Consider the following 16,231-nt stretch of genomic DNA (forward strand, 5'->3'; position numbering starts at 1 on the left):
TTAGCAAACTGTTGCAAGAAGGGAAGGATGGAACTCTGTGTGATGAAGCCACACATCAGAACGGAATCTCTCAGAAAGCTTCTCTCTAGATATTATGTGAGGATATTTCCTTTTTCAACATGGGCCCCTATGGGCTCCCAAATATCACTTTACAGATTCCACGAAAAGAGTGTTAGCAAACTGCTTCCTGAAGTCTAATTTATAAGTCTGTGAAATGAACTCACAGATCAGAAAGAAGTTTCTCAAAAAGCTTCTTTCACGTTTTGAACGGACGAAATTTCCTTTATCAGCGTAGGCCACAATGCGATCCAAAGAAGCCGTTCTCAGATTCCACAAAGACAGTGTTAATGGACTGCTCCATGAAACATAAGTGTAACTCTGTGTGATGAATTCACACATCACCAAGAACTTTCTAAGAAAGCTTCTTTCTAGTTTTCATCTGTGGATATTTCCTTTGTCAGCGAAAGGTTCATTGCGCTATGAAGTATCTAATTGCAGATTTCCAGAAAACTGTGTTAACAAACTGAACACTGAAGAGAAACGTGTAACTCGGTGAGTTGCATTCACACATGGCAATGCAGTTTCTCAGAAAGCTTCTCTTTAGTTATTATGTTAGGATATTTCCTTTTTCACCATAGCCCTCAATGAGCTACCAAATATACCTTGGCAGAATCCACGACAACAGTTTTAGCAAACTGTTCCATGAAGGGAAGGGTGGAACTCTGTGTGATGAAGCCGCACATCAGAAAGGAATCTCTCAGAATGCTTCTCTCTAGTTATTATATGAGGATATTTCCTTTTTCACCATGGGCCCCTATGGACTCCGAAATATCACTTTACAGATTCCACGAATAGAGTGTTAGCAAACTGCGTCCTGCAGTCTAAGTTATAAGTCTGAGAGATGAACTCACAGATCAGAAAGAAGTTTCTCAAAAGCTTCTTTCACGTATTGAACGGATGAAATTTCCTTTATAGCGTCTGCCTCAGTGTGATTCAAGGAAGGTGTTCGCAGATTCCTCAAAGACAATGTTAATGGACTGCTCCACGAAACATAAGTGTAACTCTGTGAGATGAATTCACACATCACCAAGACGTTTCTCAGAAAGCTTCTTTCTAGTTTTCATCTGTGGATATTTCCTTTGTCACCGTGAGTTTCATTGCGCTATGAAGTATCTAATTGCAGATTTCCAGAAAACTGTGATAGCAAACTGATCACTGAGGAGAAACGTGTAACTGTGTTAGTTGCATTCACACATGGCAATGCAGTTTCTCAGAAAGCTTCTCTTTAGTTATTATGGGAGGATATTTCCTTTTTAACCATAGCCCTCAAAGAGCTCCCAAATATACCTTTGCAAAATCCACGACAACAGTGTTAGCACACTGTTCCAAAAAGGGAGGGGTGGAACTCTGTGTGATGAAGCCACACATCAGAAAGGAATCTCTCAGAAAGCTTCTCTCTAGTTATTATGTGAGGATATTTCCTTTTTCACCATGAGCCCCTATGTGCTCCCAAATATCACTTTACAGATTCCACGAAAAGAGTGTTAGCAAACTGCTTCCTGAAGTCTAAGTTATAAGTCTGTGAGATGAACTCACAGATCAGAAAGTAGTTTCTCAGAAAGCTTCTTTCACTTTTTGAACGGATGAAATTTACTTTATCAGCGCAGGCCTCAATGCGATCCAAAGAAGCCGTTCTCAGATTCCTCAAAGACAGTGTTAATGGACTGCTCCACGTAACATAAGTGTAACTCTGTGAGATGAATTCACACATCACCAAGAAGTTTTTAAGAGAGATTCTTTCTAGTTTTCATCTGTGGATATTTCCTTTGTCACCGTAAGGTTCATTGCACTATGAAGTATCTAATTGCAGATTTCAAGAAAACTGGGTTAACAAACTGAATACTTAAGAGAAACGTGTAACTCTGTGAGTTGCATTCACACATGGCAATGCAGTTTCTCAGAAAGCTTCTCTGTGGTTATTATGTGAGGATATTTCGTTTTTCACCATAGCCCTCAATGAGCTCCCAAATATACCTTTGCAGAATCCATGACAACAGTGTTAGCAACCCGTTCTAAGAAGGGAACGGTGGAACTCTGTGTGATGAAGCCGCACATCAGAAAGGAATCTCTCAGAAAGCTTCTCTCTAGTTATTATGTGAGGATATTTCCTTTTTCACCATGGGCCCCCATGGGTTCCCAAGTATCACTTTACAGGTTCCACGAAAAGAGTGTTAGCAAACTGCTTCCTGAAATCTAAGTTTCCTTTTTCACCTTAGCCCTCATTGAGCTCCCAAATATAGCTTTGCCGATTCCACGACAACAGTGTTAGCAAACTGTTCCAAGAAGGAAGGTGGAACTCTGTCAGCTGAAATCACACATCAGAAAGCAGTCTCTCAGAAAGCTTTTCTCTACTTTTTATCTGAGGCTATTTCCTTTTTCACAATGGGCTCCAATGGACTCCCAAATATCCCTTTGCAGATTCCACGAAAAGTGAGGTAGCAAACTGCTTCATGAGGCCTAAGTTGTAACTCTGTGAGATGAATTCACAGATCACAAAGAAGTTTCTCAGTAAGCTTCTTTTTCATTTTTATTGGAGGATATTTCCATTGGCCCCATTGTTTTCAAAGGGATCCGGAATATCTGTTCTCAGATTCAACTCAAATAGGGCTAGGCCACTGCCCCACGAAATACAGCTGTAACTTAGTGACTTGAATTCACATCACAAAGCGGTTTCTCAGAAAGCTTCTTTCTTTAGTAAGACGAGGTATTTCTGCTCTCGGAGCGCCACCGTGTGTCCTATTGCAGATTCTGCGGAAACTCTGCTAGCAAGCTTCTCAGTCAAAACAATGATGGACATCTGTGGGCTGAATTCATCCACAACAAAGAAGTTTCTGAGAAGGCTTCTCTGCAGGTTTCTCTGAGGATAGTTCCTTATTCACCATGTGATTCAACGATATCCAAGACATCACATCTGAGATTCCTCAAAATGAGTGCTAGGAAACTCCCCGGAGAAAGGGTGATGTAACACTGTGAAATGAATTCATATATCACAAAGGAGTTTCCCAGAAAGCTTGATTCTGCTTTTTCTTGGAGGATATTTCTTTTCTCCTTCTATTCTTCAAAGCCATCAGAAATATCACTTCTCGGAATCCACGGAAAGCGTCCTAAGAAACGGCTCCAAAAAACACTAGCGTAATTCTGTGAGATGAAGTCACACATCAGAAAGCAATCTCTCAGAAAACTTCTCTCTGGTTATTATGTGAGGATATTTCCTTTTTCACCATGGGCCCTTATGGGCTCTCAAATATCACTTTACAGATTCCACGAAAAGAGTGTTAGCAAACTGCTTCCTGAAGTCTAATTTATAAGTCTGTGAGATGAACTGACAGATCAGAAAGACGTTTCTCAGTAAGCTTCTTTCACGTTTTGAACGGATGAAATTTCCTTTATCAGCGTACGCCTCAATGCGATCCAAGGAAGCTGTTCTCAGATTCCTCAAAGACAGTGTTAATGGACTGCTCCAAGAAACATAAGTGTAACTCTGCGAGATGAATTCACACAGCACCAAGAAGTTTGTAAGAAAGCTTCTTTCTAGTTTTCATCTGTGAATATTTCCTTTGTCACCGTCATGTTCATTACGCTTTGAAGTATATAATTGCAGATATCCAAAAAACTGTGTAAACAAACTGATCACTGAGGAGAAACCTGTAACTCTGTGAGTTGCATTCACACATGGCAATGCAGTTTCTCAGAAAGCTTCTCTTTAGCTATTATGTGAGGATATTTCCTTTTTCACCATAGCCCTCAAAGAGCTCCCAAATATACCTTTGCAGAATCCACGACAGCAGTGTTAGTAAACTGTTCCAAGAAGGGAAGGGTGGAACTCTGTGTGATGAAGTCACACATCAGAAAGCAATCTCTCATAAAGCTTCTCTCTAGTTATTATGTGAGGATATTTCCTTTTTCACCATGGGCCACTATGGGCTCCCATATATCAGTTTCCAGAATCCATGAAAAGAGTGTTAGCAAACTGCTTCCTGAAGTCTAAGTTATATGTCTGTGAGATGCACTCACAGATCAGAAAGAAGTTTCTCAGAAAGCTTCTTTCACGTTTTGAACGGATGAAATTTCCTTTATCAGCGTAGACCTCAATGCGATCCAAAGAAGCCGTTCTCAGATTCCTCAAAAACAGTATTAATGGACTGCTCCACGAAACATAAGTGTAACTCTGTGAGATGAATTCACACATCACCAAGAAGTTTCTCAGAAAGCTTCTTTCTAGTTATTGTCTGTGGATATTTCCTTTGTCACCGTAATGTTCATTGTGCTATGAAGTATCTAAATCCAGATTTCCAGAAAACTGTGTTAACAAACTGATCACTAAAGAGAAACCTGTAACTCTGAGAGTTGCCTTCACAAATGGCAATGCAGCTTCTCAGAAAGCTTCCTTTAGATATTATGTGAGGATATTTCCTTTTTCACCATAGCCCTCAATGAGCTCCCAAATATACCTTTGCAGAATCCACGACAACAGTGTTAGCAAACTGTTCCAAGAAGGGAAGGGTGGAACTCTGTGTGATGAAGTCACACATCAGAAAGCAATCTCTCAGAAAGCTTCTCTCTAGTTATTATGTGAGGATATTTCCTTTTTCACCGTGGGCCCCTATGGGCTCCCAAATATCACTTTCCAGAATCCACGAAAAGAGTGTTCTGAAACTGCTTCCTGAAGTCTAAGTTATACGTCTGTGAGATGAACTCACAGATCAGAAAGAAGTTTCTCAGAAAGCTTCTTTCACGTTTTGAACGGATGAAATTTCCATTATCAGCGTCGGCCTCAATGCGATCCAAGGAAGCCCTTCTCAGCTTCCTCAAAAAGAGTGTTAATGAACTGCTCCACGAAACATAAGTGTAACTCTGTGAGATGAATTCACACATCACCAAGAAGTTTCTAAGACAGCTTCTTTCTAGTTTTCATCTGTGGATATTTCCTTTATCTCTGTAAGCTATATTGCGCTAAGAGCTATCCCATTGCAGATTTCCAGAATACTTTGTTAGCAAACTGATCACTGAAGAGAAACGTGTAACTATGTGAGTTGCATTCACTCATGGCAATGCAGTTTCTCAGAAGGCTTCTTTCCATTTTTGATCTGAGGATATTCCCTTTTTCACCATAGCCCTAAATTTGCTCCTAAATATACCTTGGCAGAAACCACGACAATAGTGTTAGCAAACTGTTCCAAGAAGCGAAGTTTGGAACTCTGTGTGATGAAGTCACACATCAGAAAGCAAACTCTCAGAAAGCTTCTCTCTCGTTATTATATGAGAATATTTCCTTTTTCACCATGGGCCCCTAAGGGCTCCCAAATATCACTTTCCAGAATCCACGAAAAGAGTTTTCGCAAACTGCTTCCTGAGAACTAAGCTGTAACTCTGTGAGAGGAATTCACAGAACACAAAGAAGTTTCTCAGAAAGCTTCTTTCACGTTTTGAACTGATGATATTTCCTTTTTCAGCGTAGGCCTCAATGCGATCCAAAGAAGTCCTTCTCAGGTTCCTCAAAGACAGTGTTAATGGATTGCTGCATGAAAAAGACGTGTAATTCTGTGAGATGAATTCACACAGCACCAAGAAGTTTCTAAGAAAGCTTCTTTCTAGCTTTCATCTGAGGATATTTCCTTTGTCACCGTAAGCTTCATTGCGTTCAGAAGAATCCCATTGCAGATTTCCAGAAAACTGTGTTAGCAAACTGACCACTGAAGAGAAACGTGTAACATTGTGAGTTGCATTCACACATCGAAATGCAGTTTCTCAGAAGGCTTCTTTCCAGTTTTTATCTGAGGATATTTCCTTTTTCACCATATCCCTCAGTGAGCTCCCAAAGATCACTTTGCAGAACACAAGATAACAGAGTTAGCAAACGGTTCCAAGTGGGGACGGGTGGAACACTGTGTGATAAAGTCACACATCAGAATGCAAACACTCAGAAAGCTTCTCTCTCGTTATTATATGAGAATATTTCCTTTTTCAATATGGGCCCCTAAGGGCTCCCGAATATCACTTTCCAGAATCCACGAAAAGAGTTTTCGCAAACTGCTTCCTGAAGTCTAAGTCATACGTCTGTGAGATGATCTCACAGATCAGAAACAAGTTTCTCAGAAGGCTTCTTTCACTTTTTGAACTGATGAAATTTCCTTTATCAGCGTAGGCCTCAATGCGATCCAAGGAAGCCCTTCTCAGGTTCCTCAAAGACAGTGTTAATGGACTGCTCCAAGTAACATAAGTGTAACTCTGTGAGATGAATTCACACATCACCAAGAAGTTTCTAAGAAAGCTTCTTTCTAGTTTTCATCTGTGGATATTTCCTTTGTCACCGTAAGGTTCAATGCGCTATGAAGTACCTAATTGCAGATTTCCAGAAAACTGTGTTAACAAACTGATCACCGAAGAGAAACTTGTATCTCTGTGAGTTGCATTCATACATGGCAATGCAGTTTCTCAGAAAGCTTCTCTTTAGTTATTATGTGAGGATATTTCCTTTATCACCATGGGCCCCTATGGGCTCCCAAATATCACTTTCCAGTATCCACGAAAAGAGTGTTAGCAAACTGCTTCCTGAAGTCTTAGTTATAAGTCCATGAGATGAACTCACAGATCTGAAAGAAGTTTCTCAGAAGGCTTCTTTCACGATTTGAACGGAAGAAATTTCCTTTATCAGCGTAGGCCTCAATGCGATCCAAGGATGCCCTTCTCAGGTTCCTCAAAGACAGTGTTAATGGACTGCTCCACGAAACATAAGTGTAACTCTGTGAGATGAATTCACACATCACCAAGAAATTTCTAAGAAAGCTTCTTTCTAGTTTTCATCTGAGGATATTTCCATTGTCACCGTAAGCTTCATTGCGCGAATAGGTATCCCATTGCAGATTTCCAGAAAACTTAGTTAGCAAACTGATCACTGAAGAGAAACGTGTAACTCTGTGAGTTTCATTCAGTCATGGCAATGCAGTTTCTCAGAAGGCTTCTTTCCAGTTTTGTGTCCGGAGCCATGAGGCCTGGAATTAGCCGACCTCTGTTGCTTGATCTCCGCAAAGCGGAGACAAGAGGGCACATTCTCGGGTTCTTTACTTACAAACCCTTCCCGCGCGCCCAATGCTTTTCCCACGCGCGCATAAGTTTCTCCCGCATGCGCCGAAGTTTCTCCCACGCGCGCCAAAACTGTTCCCGCTCGCAAACCTTTCCTGCACGCACCAACCTTTCCCGCGCGCACACAAATATTTTTCCGCCCAGAAAGACATGCAGCGCAGGGCCAGGCGCGATCCCGCGCCCCGGAAAAGTACAAACCCACGGCGCATGCGCGATTGCAATTTGAGAAGACCCAGCCCCCGTCACCGCCCTGACCGAACCTCTTGCCCTGCCGGCCTATATAAGGCATGACCCTACACTCAATAAACGAGACTTGATCAGGCTGTTTGTCTTGTCTCCATTTCTTGTGTTTTCTTATCTCCTCCATTCACACTCCCCCTTCCAGGGCCCGTTTGACTGTCCTGCAGGTCGGGACACCTGGCGCCCGAATAGGGACCTGGAAACGGGGGAAAAAGTGAGGAAGAAGGCACTAAAGTCTGCCGAAAGTGAAAGTGGAAAGAAATTCCTCCGGACGTCGTCGGAGCCTGCCGCGTTGGAACCAGAGGTGAGTAACAGTGTCTGATTATGGGACAAGAATTAAGCCAGCATCAAATTTATGTAGGGCAATTAAAAGAGGCTTTAAAAACACGAGGAGTAAAGGTTAAAAGTAATGATTTGTTTAAGTTTTTTGATTTTGTAAAAGAAACCTGCCCTTGGTTTCCACAAGAGGGGACCATTGACATAAAGAGGTGGCGTAGAGTGGGAGACTGTTTTCAAGATTACTATAGTACTTTTGGACCAGAGAATATTCCGGTGACAGCTTTTTCTTATCGGAATCTAATCAGAGATATAATAGATAAAAAGGAAAAAAAAAATCCTGAGGTAATGGCGGTGGTTACTCAGACTGAGGAAATATTAAGAGGCAGCTCCCAGACCGACCTCGAGAAATCCATATCTAATAAAGAAATAGACCTTATATCGCTACAAAGCGACCAGGAAGAGGCTGGGGTCCCCTTAATGACAAATACAGAAACATCAAATAAGGAAAAGTTCAAAAAATACCCAGTTTTACCTACAACTAATGAAAGCAAAAGTAAAAATAACTTTAACCCTTCAGAAGTAAACTGGGATAATTTGGAGGAAGGGGCAGCAAAATATTATAATTCTGACTGGCCACAAACTCTTACTTATCCCCCTCCCCATAATAAGGCTTCTGCCCCCGCAGTTATGACAGCAATAGACCCAAAAGAGGAGCTTAGAGAAAAAATTGTACAGGTTGAAGAGCAAATAAAGCTCGAAGAACTACATCAGTCTTTAATCACTAGATTGCAAAAATTAAGGACAGGAAGTGAGAGCGTTCAATACCCTAAAGGAATAGAGAAACCCTCTCACCCTCAGAGACCCGGACAGCATGTCCCAAAAGGAAGGTTGCTTGATAGTAGGGATAGGGAGGATTCCTCTCCTCGAGATGTTTTTCCAGTAATGGAAACTACAGATGCGCAGGGTTGAGCCTGGAGACACCACAATGGGTTTGAATTTACTGTAATAAAAGAACTAAAAACTACTGTCTCGCAATACGGAGCTACTGCCCCGTACACCCTGGCCATAGTCGAATCTGTGGCCGAAAATTGGCTCATTCCCATAGATTGGAATACCTTAGTTAGAGCAGTTCTTTCCGGAGGCGACCATCTGATTTGGAAGTCAGAATTTTATGAAAATTGTAGAGATACGGCCAAGAGAAACCAACAAGCCAGAAATGGTTGGGATTTTGATATGCTAACTGGTTCGGGTAATTACACAGAAACCGATGCTCAGATGCAGTATGATCCTGGACTGTTTTCTCAAATCCAAGCAGCAGCTACCAAAGCCTGGAGAAAACTTCCTGTTAAGGGGGATCCAGGAGCCTCGCTCACGGGGGTGAAACAAGGACCTGATGAGCCTTTTGCAGACTTTGTACATAGACTTTTAACCACAGCCAGCAGAATATTTGGAAATGCCGAGGCAGGGGTGGATTATGTAAAACAGCTAGCTTACGAAAACGCTAACCCGGCTTGTCAGGCAGCAATCAGACCTTATAGAAAGAAAACAGACTTAACAGGTTACATCCGCCTCTGTTCAGACATAGGGCCCTCATATCAACAGGGTTTGGCTATGGCTGCTGCCTTTAGTGGACAAACCATAAAAGACTTCCTCGCTAGTAAAAATAAAAAATAGCAAGGGGTGCTTCAAGTGCAGAAAAATGGGACACTTCGCTAGGGATTGTAAGGGAGAGCTAGCTAAGACTTAAGAGGCAAAAGCTCCAGGCCTCTGCCCTAGGTGTAAAAGAGGAAAACATTGGTCCAAGGAATGTAAATCTAAAATTGACAATCAAGGAAATCCCCTAACACCTCAGCAGGGAAACGGATTGAGGGGCCGACCCCAGGCCCGAAACAAGCTTATGGGGCGGTCAGTTTCGTACCAACCAACAACAATCCGTTTCACAGCTTAGTAGAGCAACCCCAGGAAGCGCAGGATTGGACCTCTGTTCCACCTCCCACACAGTATTAACCCCTGAAATGGGACCTCAGGCCCTAAGTACGGGCATATATGGGCCCCTACCCTCAAACATGTTTGGATTAATCCTGGGGAGAAGCAGCGTCACCATGAAAGGCCTACAGGTCTTTCCAGGAATAGTGGATAGTGATTATATAGGAGAAATCAAAATCATGGACAAGGCTATTGACAACATCATTATCATTCCTCAAGGGGATAGAATAGCGCAGTTACTCCTGTTACCATTGCTAAAAACAGCTCGGTTTTTATATGTGGCAATAATAGGGCTTATACCTATTTACCTACTAACTGGACAGGACGCTGTGTCTTAGCCACACTTTTACCTGACATAGACATTATCCCTGGAGATGAACCTGTGTCTATCCCAGCTATAGATCACTTTTTAGGAAGAAACAAAAGGACAATACAATTTATCCCCTTACTTGCGGGATTAGGCATAACTACTGCCGTAGCAACTGGGGCTACAGGCCTAGGGGTTTCTGTTACTCAATACACCAAATTGTCTCGCCAACTGATCTCAGATATGCAGGCCATTTCGAGTACTATACAAGATTTACAAGATCAGGTAGATTCTCTGGCAGAAGTAGTGCTCCAGAATAGAAGAGGCCTAGATTTACTAACTGCAGAACAGGGAGGCATCTGCTTGGCTTTACAGGAGAAGTGCTGTTTCTATGCCAACAAATCCGGGATCGTCAGGGACAAAATCAGGCGTCTACAAGAAGACCTAGAAAAACGATGAAAAGAAATAACCGATAACCCATTTTGGACTGGGTTCCATGGACTCCGTCCCTATCTTATGCCATTCCTGGGCCCCCTGCTTTGCCTATTGCTCTTACTCTCTATAGGACCTTTGGTCTTCAATAAGCTCATGACATTCATTAAGCAACAGGTCGAGGCTATCCAAGCGAAGCCTATACAGGTCCATTATCATCGCCTAGAACAAGAAGATCGCGGTGGTTCATACTCACACCCATTATGAACACCTTCCCTATGCGCTGAACTGGACAGCCAATGACGGGTAAGAGAGTATCATCTCTCACTAACCTAAGACAGGAGGGCCGTCATAAGCTACTGCCTAATCCCATGACGGGAACCAGTGATGAGATGCATTACTCCAACCTAAGACAGGCGCAGCTCCCGAGGGACAATCTTCTAGCCATAATTATATATAAAAAGGGGGGACCTGTCCGGAGCCATGAGGCCTGGAATTAGCCGACCTCTGTCGTTGATCTCCGCAAAGCGGAGACAAGAGGGCACATTCCCGGGTTCTTTCTTTACAAACCCTTCCCACGCGCGCCCAAAGCTTTCCCCGCGCACGCCTAAGTTTCTCCCGCGCGCGCCAAAACAGTTCCCGCGCGCACCAACTTTTCCCGCGCGCGCGCAAATATTTTCCCGCCCAGGAAAATATGCAGCCCAGGGCGCAGGCGCGATCCCGTGCCCGAGAAAAAGTACAAACCCACGGCGCATGCGCGATTGTAATTTGAGAAGACCCAGCCCCCGTCACCGCCCTGACCCAACCTCTTCCCCTGCCAGCCTATATAAGGCATGACCCTACACTCAATAAACGAGACTTGATCAGGCTGTTTGTCTTGTCTCCATTTCTTGTGTTTTCTTGTCTCCTCCATTCACACTCCCCCATCGAGGGCCCGATTGACTGCCCTGCAGGTCGGGACAGTTTTGATCTGAGGATATTTCCCTTTTCACCATAGCCCTAAATGTGCTCCCAAATATACCTTTGCAGAATCCACGACAACAGTGTTACCAAACTGTTCCAAGAAGGGAAGGGTGGAACTCTGTTTGAAGAAGTCACACATCAGAAAGCAATCTCTCAGAAAGCTTCCCTCCAGTTATCATGTGAGGATATTTCCTTTTTCATCATGGGCCCCTATGGGCTCCCAAATATCACTTTCCAGAATCCACGAAAAGAGTGTTACCAAACTGCTTCCTGAAGTCTAAGTTATAAGTTTGTGAGATGAACTCACAGATCAGAAAGAAGTTTCTCAGAAGGCTTCTTTCACGTTTTGAACGGAAGAAATTTCCTTTATCAGCGTAGGCTTCAATGCGATCCAAGGAAGCCCTTCTCAGGTTCCTCAAAGACAGTGTTAATGGACTGCTCCACGAAACATAAGTGGAACTCTGTGAGATGAATTCACACATCACCAAGAAGTTACTAAGAAAGCTTCTTTCTAGTTTTCATCTGAGGATATTTCCTTTGTCATCGTAAGCTTCATTGCGCTAAGAGCTATCCCATTGCAGATTTCCAGAAAACTTAGTTAGCAAACTGATCACTGAAGAGAAACGTGTAACTCTGTGAGTTGCACTCACTCATGGCATTGCAGTTTCTCAGAAGGCTTCTTTCCAGTTTTGATCTGAGGATATTTCCTTTTTCACCATAGCCCTCAATGAGGTCCCAAATATACCTTTGCAGAATTCACAGCAACAGTGTTAGCAAACTTTTCCAAGAAGTGAAGGGTGGGACTCTGTGTGATGAAGTCACACATCAGAAAGCAATCTCTCAGAAAGCTTCTCTCTAGTTATTAGGTGACGATATTTCCTTTTTCATCATGGGTCCCTATGGGCTCCCAAATATCACTTTCCAGATACCACGAAAAGAGTGTTAGCAAACTCATTCCTTAACTCTAAGTTATAAGACAGTGAGGTGAACCCACAGAGCAGAAAGAAGGTTCTCAGAAAGCTTCTTTCACGTTTTGAACGGACGAAATTTCCTTTATCAGCCAAGGCCTCAATGCGATCCAAGGAAGCCCTTCTCAGGTTCCTCAAAGACAGTGTTAATGGACTGCTCCATGCAACATAAGTGTAATTCTGTGAGATGAATTCACACATAACCAAGAAGTTTCTAAGAAAGCTTCTTTCTATTTATCATCTGAGGATATTTCCTTTGTCACCGTAAGCTTCATTGCGCTAAGAGGTAACCCATTGCAGATTTCCAGAAAACTTAGTTAGCAAACTGATCACTGAAGAGATACGTGTAACTCTGTGAGTTGCATTCATTCACGGCAATGCAGTTTCTCAGAAGGCTTCTTTCCAGTTTTGATCTGGGGATATTTTCTTTTTCACATTAGCCCTCAATGAGCTCCCAAATATATCTCTGCAGAATCCACAACAACAGTGTTAGCAAACTGTTCCAAGAAGGGAAGGGTGGAACTCTGTGTGATGAAGTCACACATCAGAAAGCAATCTCTCAGAAAGCTTCTCTCTAGTTATTACGTGAGAATATTTCCTTTTAAACCATGGGCAACATGGGCTCCCAAATATCGCTTTCCAGTATCCACGAAAAGAGTGTTCGCAAAATGCTTCCTGAAGTCTAACTTATACGTCTGTGAGATGAACTCACAGATCAGAAAGAAGTTTCTCAGAAAGCTTCTTTCACGTTTTGAACAGATGAAATTTCCTTTAGCAGCGTAGGCCTCAATGCGATCCAAGGAAGCCCTTCTCAGTTTCCTCAAAGACAGTGTTAATGGACTGCTCCATGAAACATAAGTGTAACTCTGTGAGATGAATTCACACATCACCAAGAAGTTTCTAGGAAAGCTTCTTTCTAGTTTTCATCTGTGGATATTTCCTTTGTCATCGTAAAGTTCATTGCGCTATGAAGTATCTAATTGCAGATTTCCAAACTACTGTGTTAACAAACTGATCACTGAAGAGAAACTTGTAACTCTGTGAGTTGCATTCACACATGGCAATGCAGTTTCTCAGAAAGCTTCTCTTTAGTTATTATGTGAGGTTATTTCGTTTTTCACCATAGGCCCCTAAGATCTCCCAAATATCACATTCCAGAATCCACAAAAAGAGTGTTAGCAAACTGCTTCCTGAAGTCTAAGTTATAAGTCCTTGAGATGAACCCACAGATCAGATAGAAGTTTCTCAGAAGGCTTCTTTCACGTTTTGAACGGAAGAAATTTCCTTTATCAGCGTAGGCCTCAATGCGATCCAAGGAAGCCCTTCTCAGGTTCCTCAAAGACAGTGTTAATGGACTGCTTCACGAAACAGAAGTGTAACTCTGTGAGATGAATTCACACATCACCAAGAATTTCTAAGAAAGCTTCCTTCTAGTTTTCATCTGAGGATATTTCCTTTGTCACCGTAAGCTACATGGCACTAACGGGTATCCCACTGCAGATTTCCAGAAAACTTAGTTAGCTAACGGATCACTGAAGAGAAACGTGTAACTCTGTGAGTTGCATTCACACGGTGAAATGCAGTTTCTCAAAAGGCTTCTTTCCAGTTTTGATCTGAGGATATTACCTTTTTAACCATAGCCCTCAATGAGTTCCCAAATATACCTTTGCAGAATCCATGACAACGGTGTTAGCAAACTGTTCCAAGAAGGGAAGGGTGGAACTCTGTGTGATGAAGTCACATATCAGAAAGGAATCCCTCAGAAAGCTTCTCTGTAGGTATTATGTGAGGATATTTCCTTTTTCATCATGGGCCCCTATGGGCTCCCAAATATCACTTTCCAGATTCCACTAAAAGAGTGTTAGCAAACAGCTTCCTGAAATCTAAGTGATACGTCTGTGAGATGAACTCACAGATCATAAAGAAATTTCTCAGAAAGCTTCTTTCACGTTTTGAATGGAAGAAATTTCCTTTATCAGCGTAGGCCTCAATGCGATCCAGGGAAGCCCTTCTCAGTATCCTCAAAGACTATGTTAATGGACTGCTCCACGAAACATAATTGTAACTCTGTGAGATGAATTCACACATCACCAAGAAGTTTCTAAGAAAGCTTCTTTCTAGTTTTCATCTGAGGATATTTCCTTTGACACCATAAACTTCATTGCGATAAGAGGTATCCCGCTGCAGATTTCCAGTAAACTTAGTTAGCAAACTGATCACTGAAGAGAAACGTGTAACTCTGTGAGTTGCATTCACTGATGGCAATGCAGTTTCTCAGAAGGCTTCTTTCAAGTTTTGATCTGAAGATATTTCCTTTTTCACCATAGCCGTAATTGAGCTCCCAAATATACCTTTGCAGAACCCACGACAACCGGGTTAGCAAACTGCTCCAAGAAGGGAAGGGTGGAACTCTGTGTGATGAAGTCACACATCAGAAAGCAATCTCTCAGAAACCTTCTCTCTAGTTATTATGTGAGGATATTTCCTTTTTCACCATTGTATCCTATGGCCTCCCAAATATAACTTTCCAGATTCCACAAAAAGAGTGTTAGCAAACTGCTTCCTGAAGTCTAAGTTATAAGTTTGTGAGATGAACTCACAGATCAGAAAGAAGTTTCTCAGAAAGCTTCTTTCACGTTTTAAACGGAAGAAACTTCCCTTATCAGCGTAGGCCTCAATGAGATCCAAGGAAGCCCTTCTCGGGTTCCTCAAAGTCAGTGTTAATGGACTGCTCCACGAAACATAAGTGTAACTCTGTGCAATGAATTCACACACAACCAAGAAGTTTCTAAAAAATCTTCTTTCTAGTTTTCATCTGTGGATATTTCCTTTGTCACCGTAAGGTTCTTTGCCCTATGAAGTATCTAATTGCAGATTTCCAGAAAACTGTGTTAAAAAACTGATCACTGAAGAGAAACGTGTAACTCTGTGAGGTGCATTCACACATGGCAATGCAGTTTCTCAAAATGCTTCCCTTTAGTTATTATGTGAGGATATTTCCTTTTTCACCATATACCTCAATGAGCTCCAAAATATACCTTTGCAGAATTCACGACAACAGTGTTAGCAAACTGTTCGAAGAAGGGAAGGGTGGAACTCTGTGTGATGAATTCACACATCAGAAAGCAATGTCTCAGAAAGCTTCTCTCTAGTTATTATGTGAGGATATTACCTTTTTCATCAAGGGCGCCTATGGGCTCCCAAATATCACTTTCCAGATTCCAAGAAAAGAGTGTTAGCAAACTGCTTGCTGAAGTCTAACTTATAAGTCTGTGAGATGAACTCACAGATCAGAAAGAAGTTTCTCAGAAGGCTTCTTTCACGTTTTGAACAGAAGAAATTTCCTTTATCAGCGTAGGCCTCAATGCGATCCAAGGAAGCCCTTCTCAGGTTCCTCAAAGACAGTGTTAATGGACTGCTCCACGAAAGATAAGTGTAACTCTGTGAGATGAATTCACACATCACCAAGAAGTTTCTAAGAAAGCTTCTTCCTGTTTTCATCTGAGGATATTTCTTTATCGCGGTAAGCTTCATTGCGCTAAGAGGTATCCCATTGCAGATTTCCAGAATACTTTGTTAGCAAACTGATAACTGAAGAGAAACGTGTAACTCTGGTAGTTGCATTCACTCATGGCAATGCAGTTTCTCAGAAGTCTTCTTTCCAGTTTTGATCTGAGGATATTTCCTTTTTCACCGCAGACCTCAATGAACTCCCAAATATACCTTTGCAGAATCCACGACAACAGTATTAGCAAACTGTTCCAAGAAGGGAAGGGTGGAACTCTGTGTCATGAAGTCACACATCAAAAAGCAATCTCTCAGAAAGATTCTCTCTAGTTATTATGTGAGGATATTTCCTTTTTCACCATAGCCCTCAATGAGCTCCCAAATATACCTTTGCAGAATCCACAAC

Source organism: Rhinopithecus roxellana, chromosome 4, assembly GCF_007565055.1.
Source record: "Rhinopithecus roxellana isolate Shanxi Qingling chromosome 4, ASM756505v1, whole genome shotgun sequence".
Taxonomy (NCBI): domain Eukaryota; kingdom Metazoa; phylum Chordata; class Mammalia; order Primates; family Cercopithecidae; genus Rhinopithecus; species Rhinopithecus roxellana.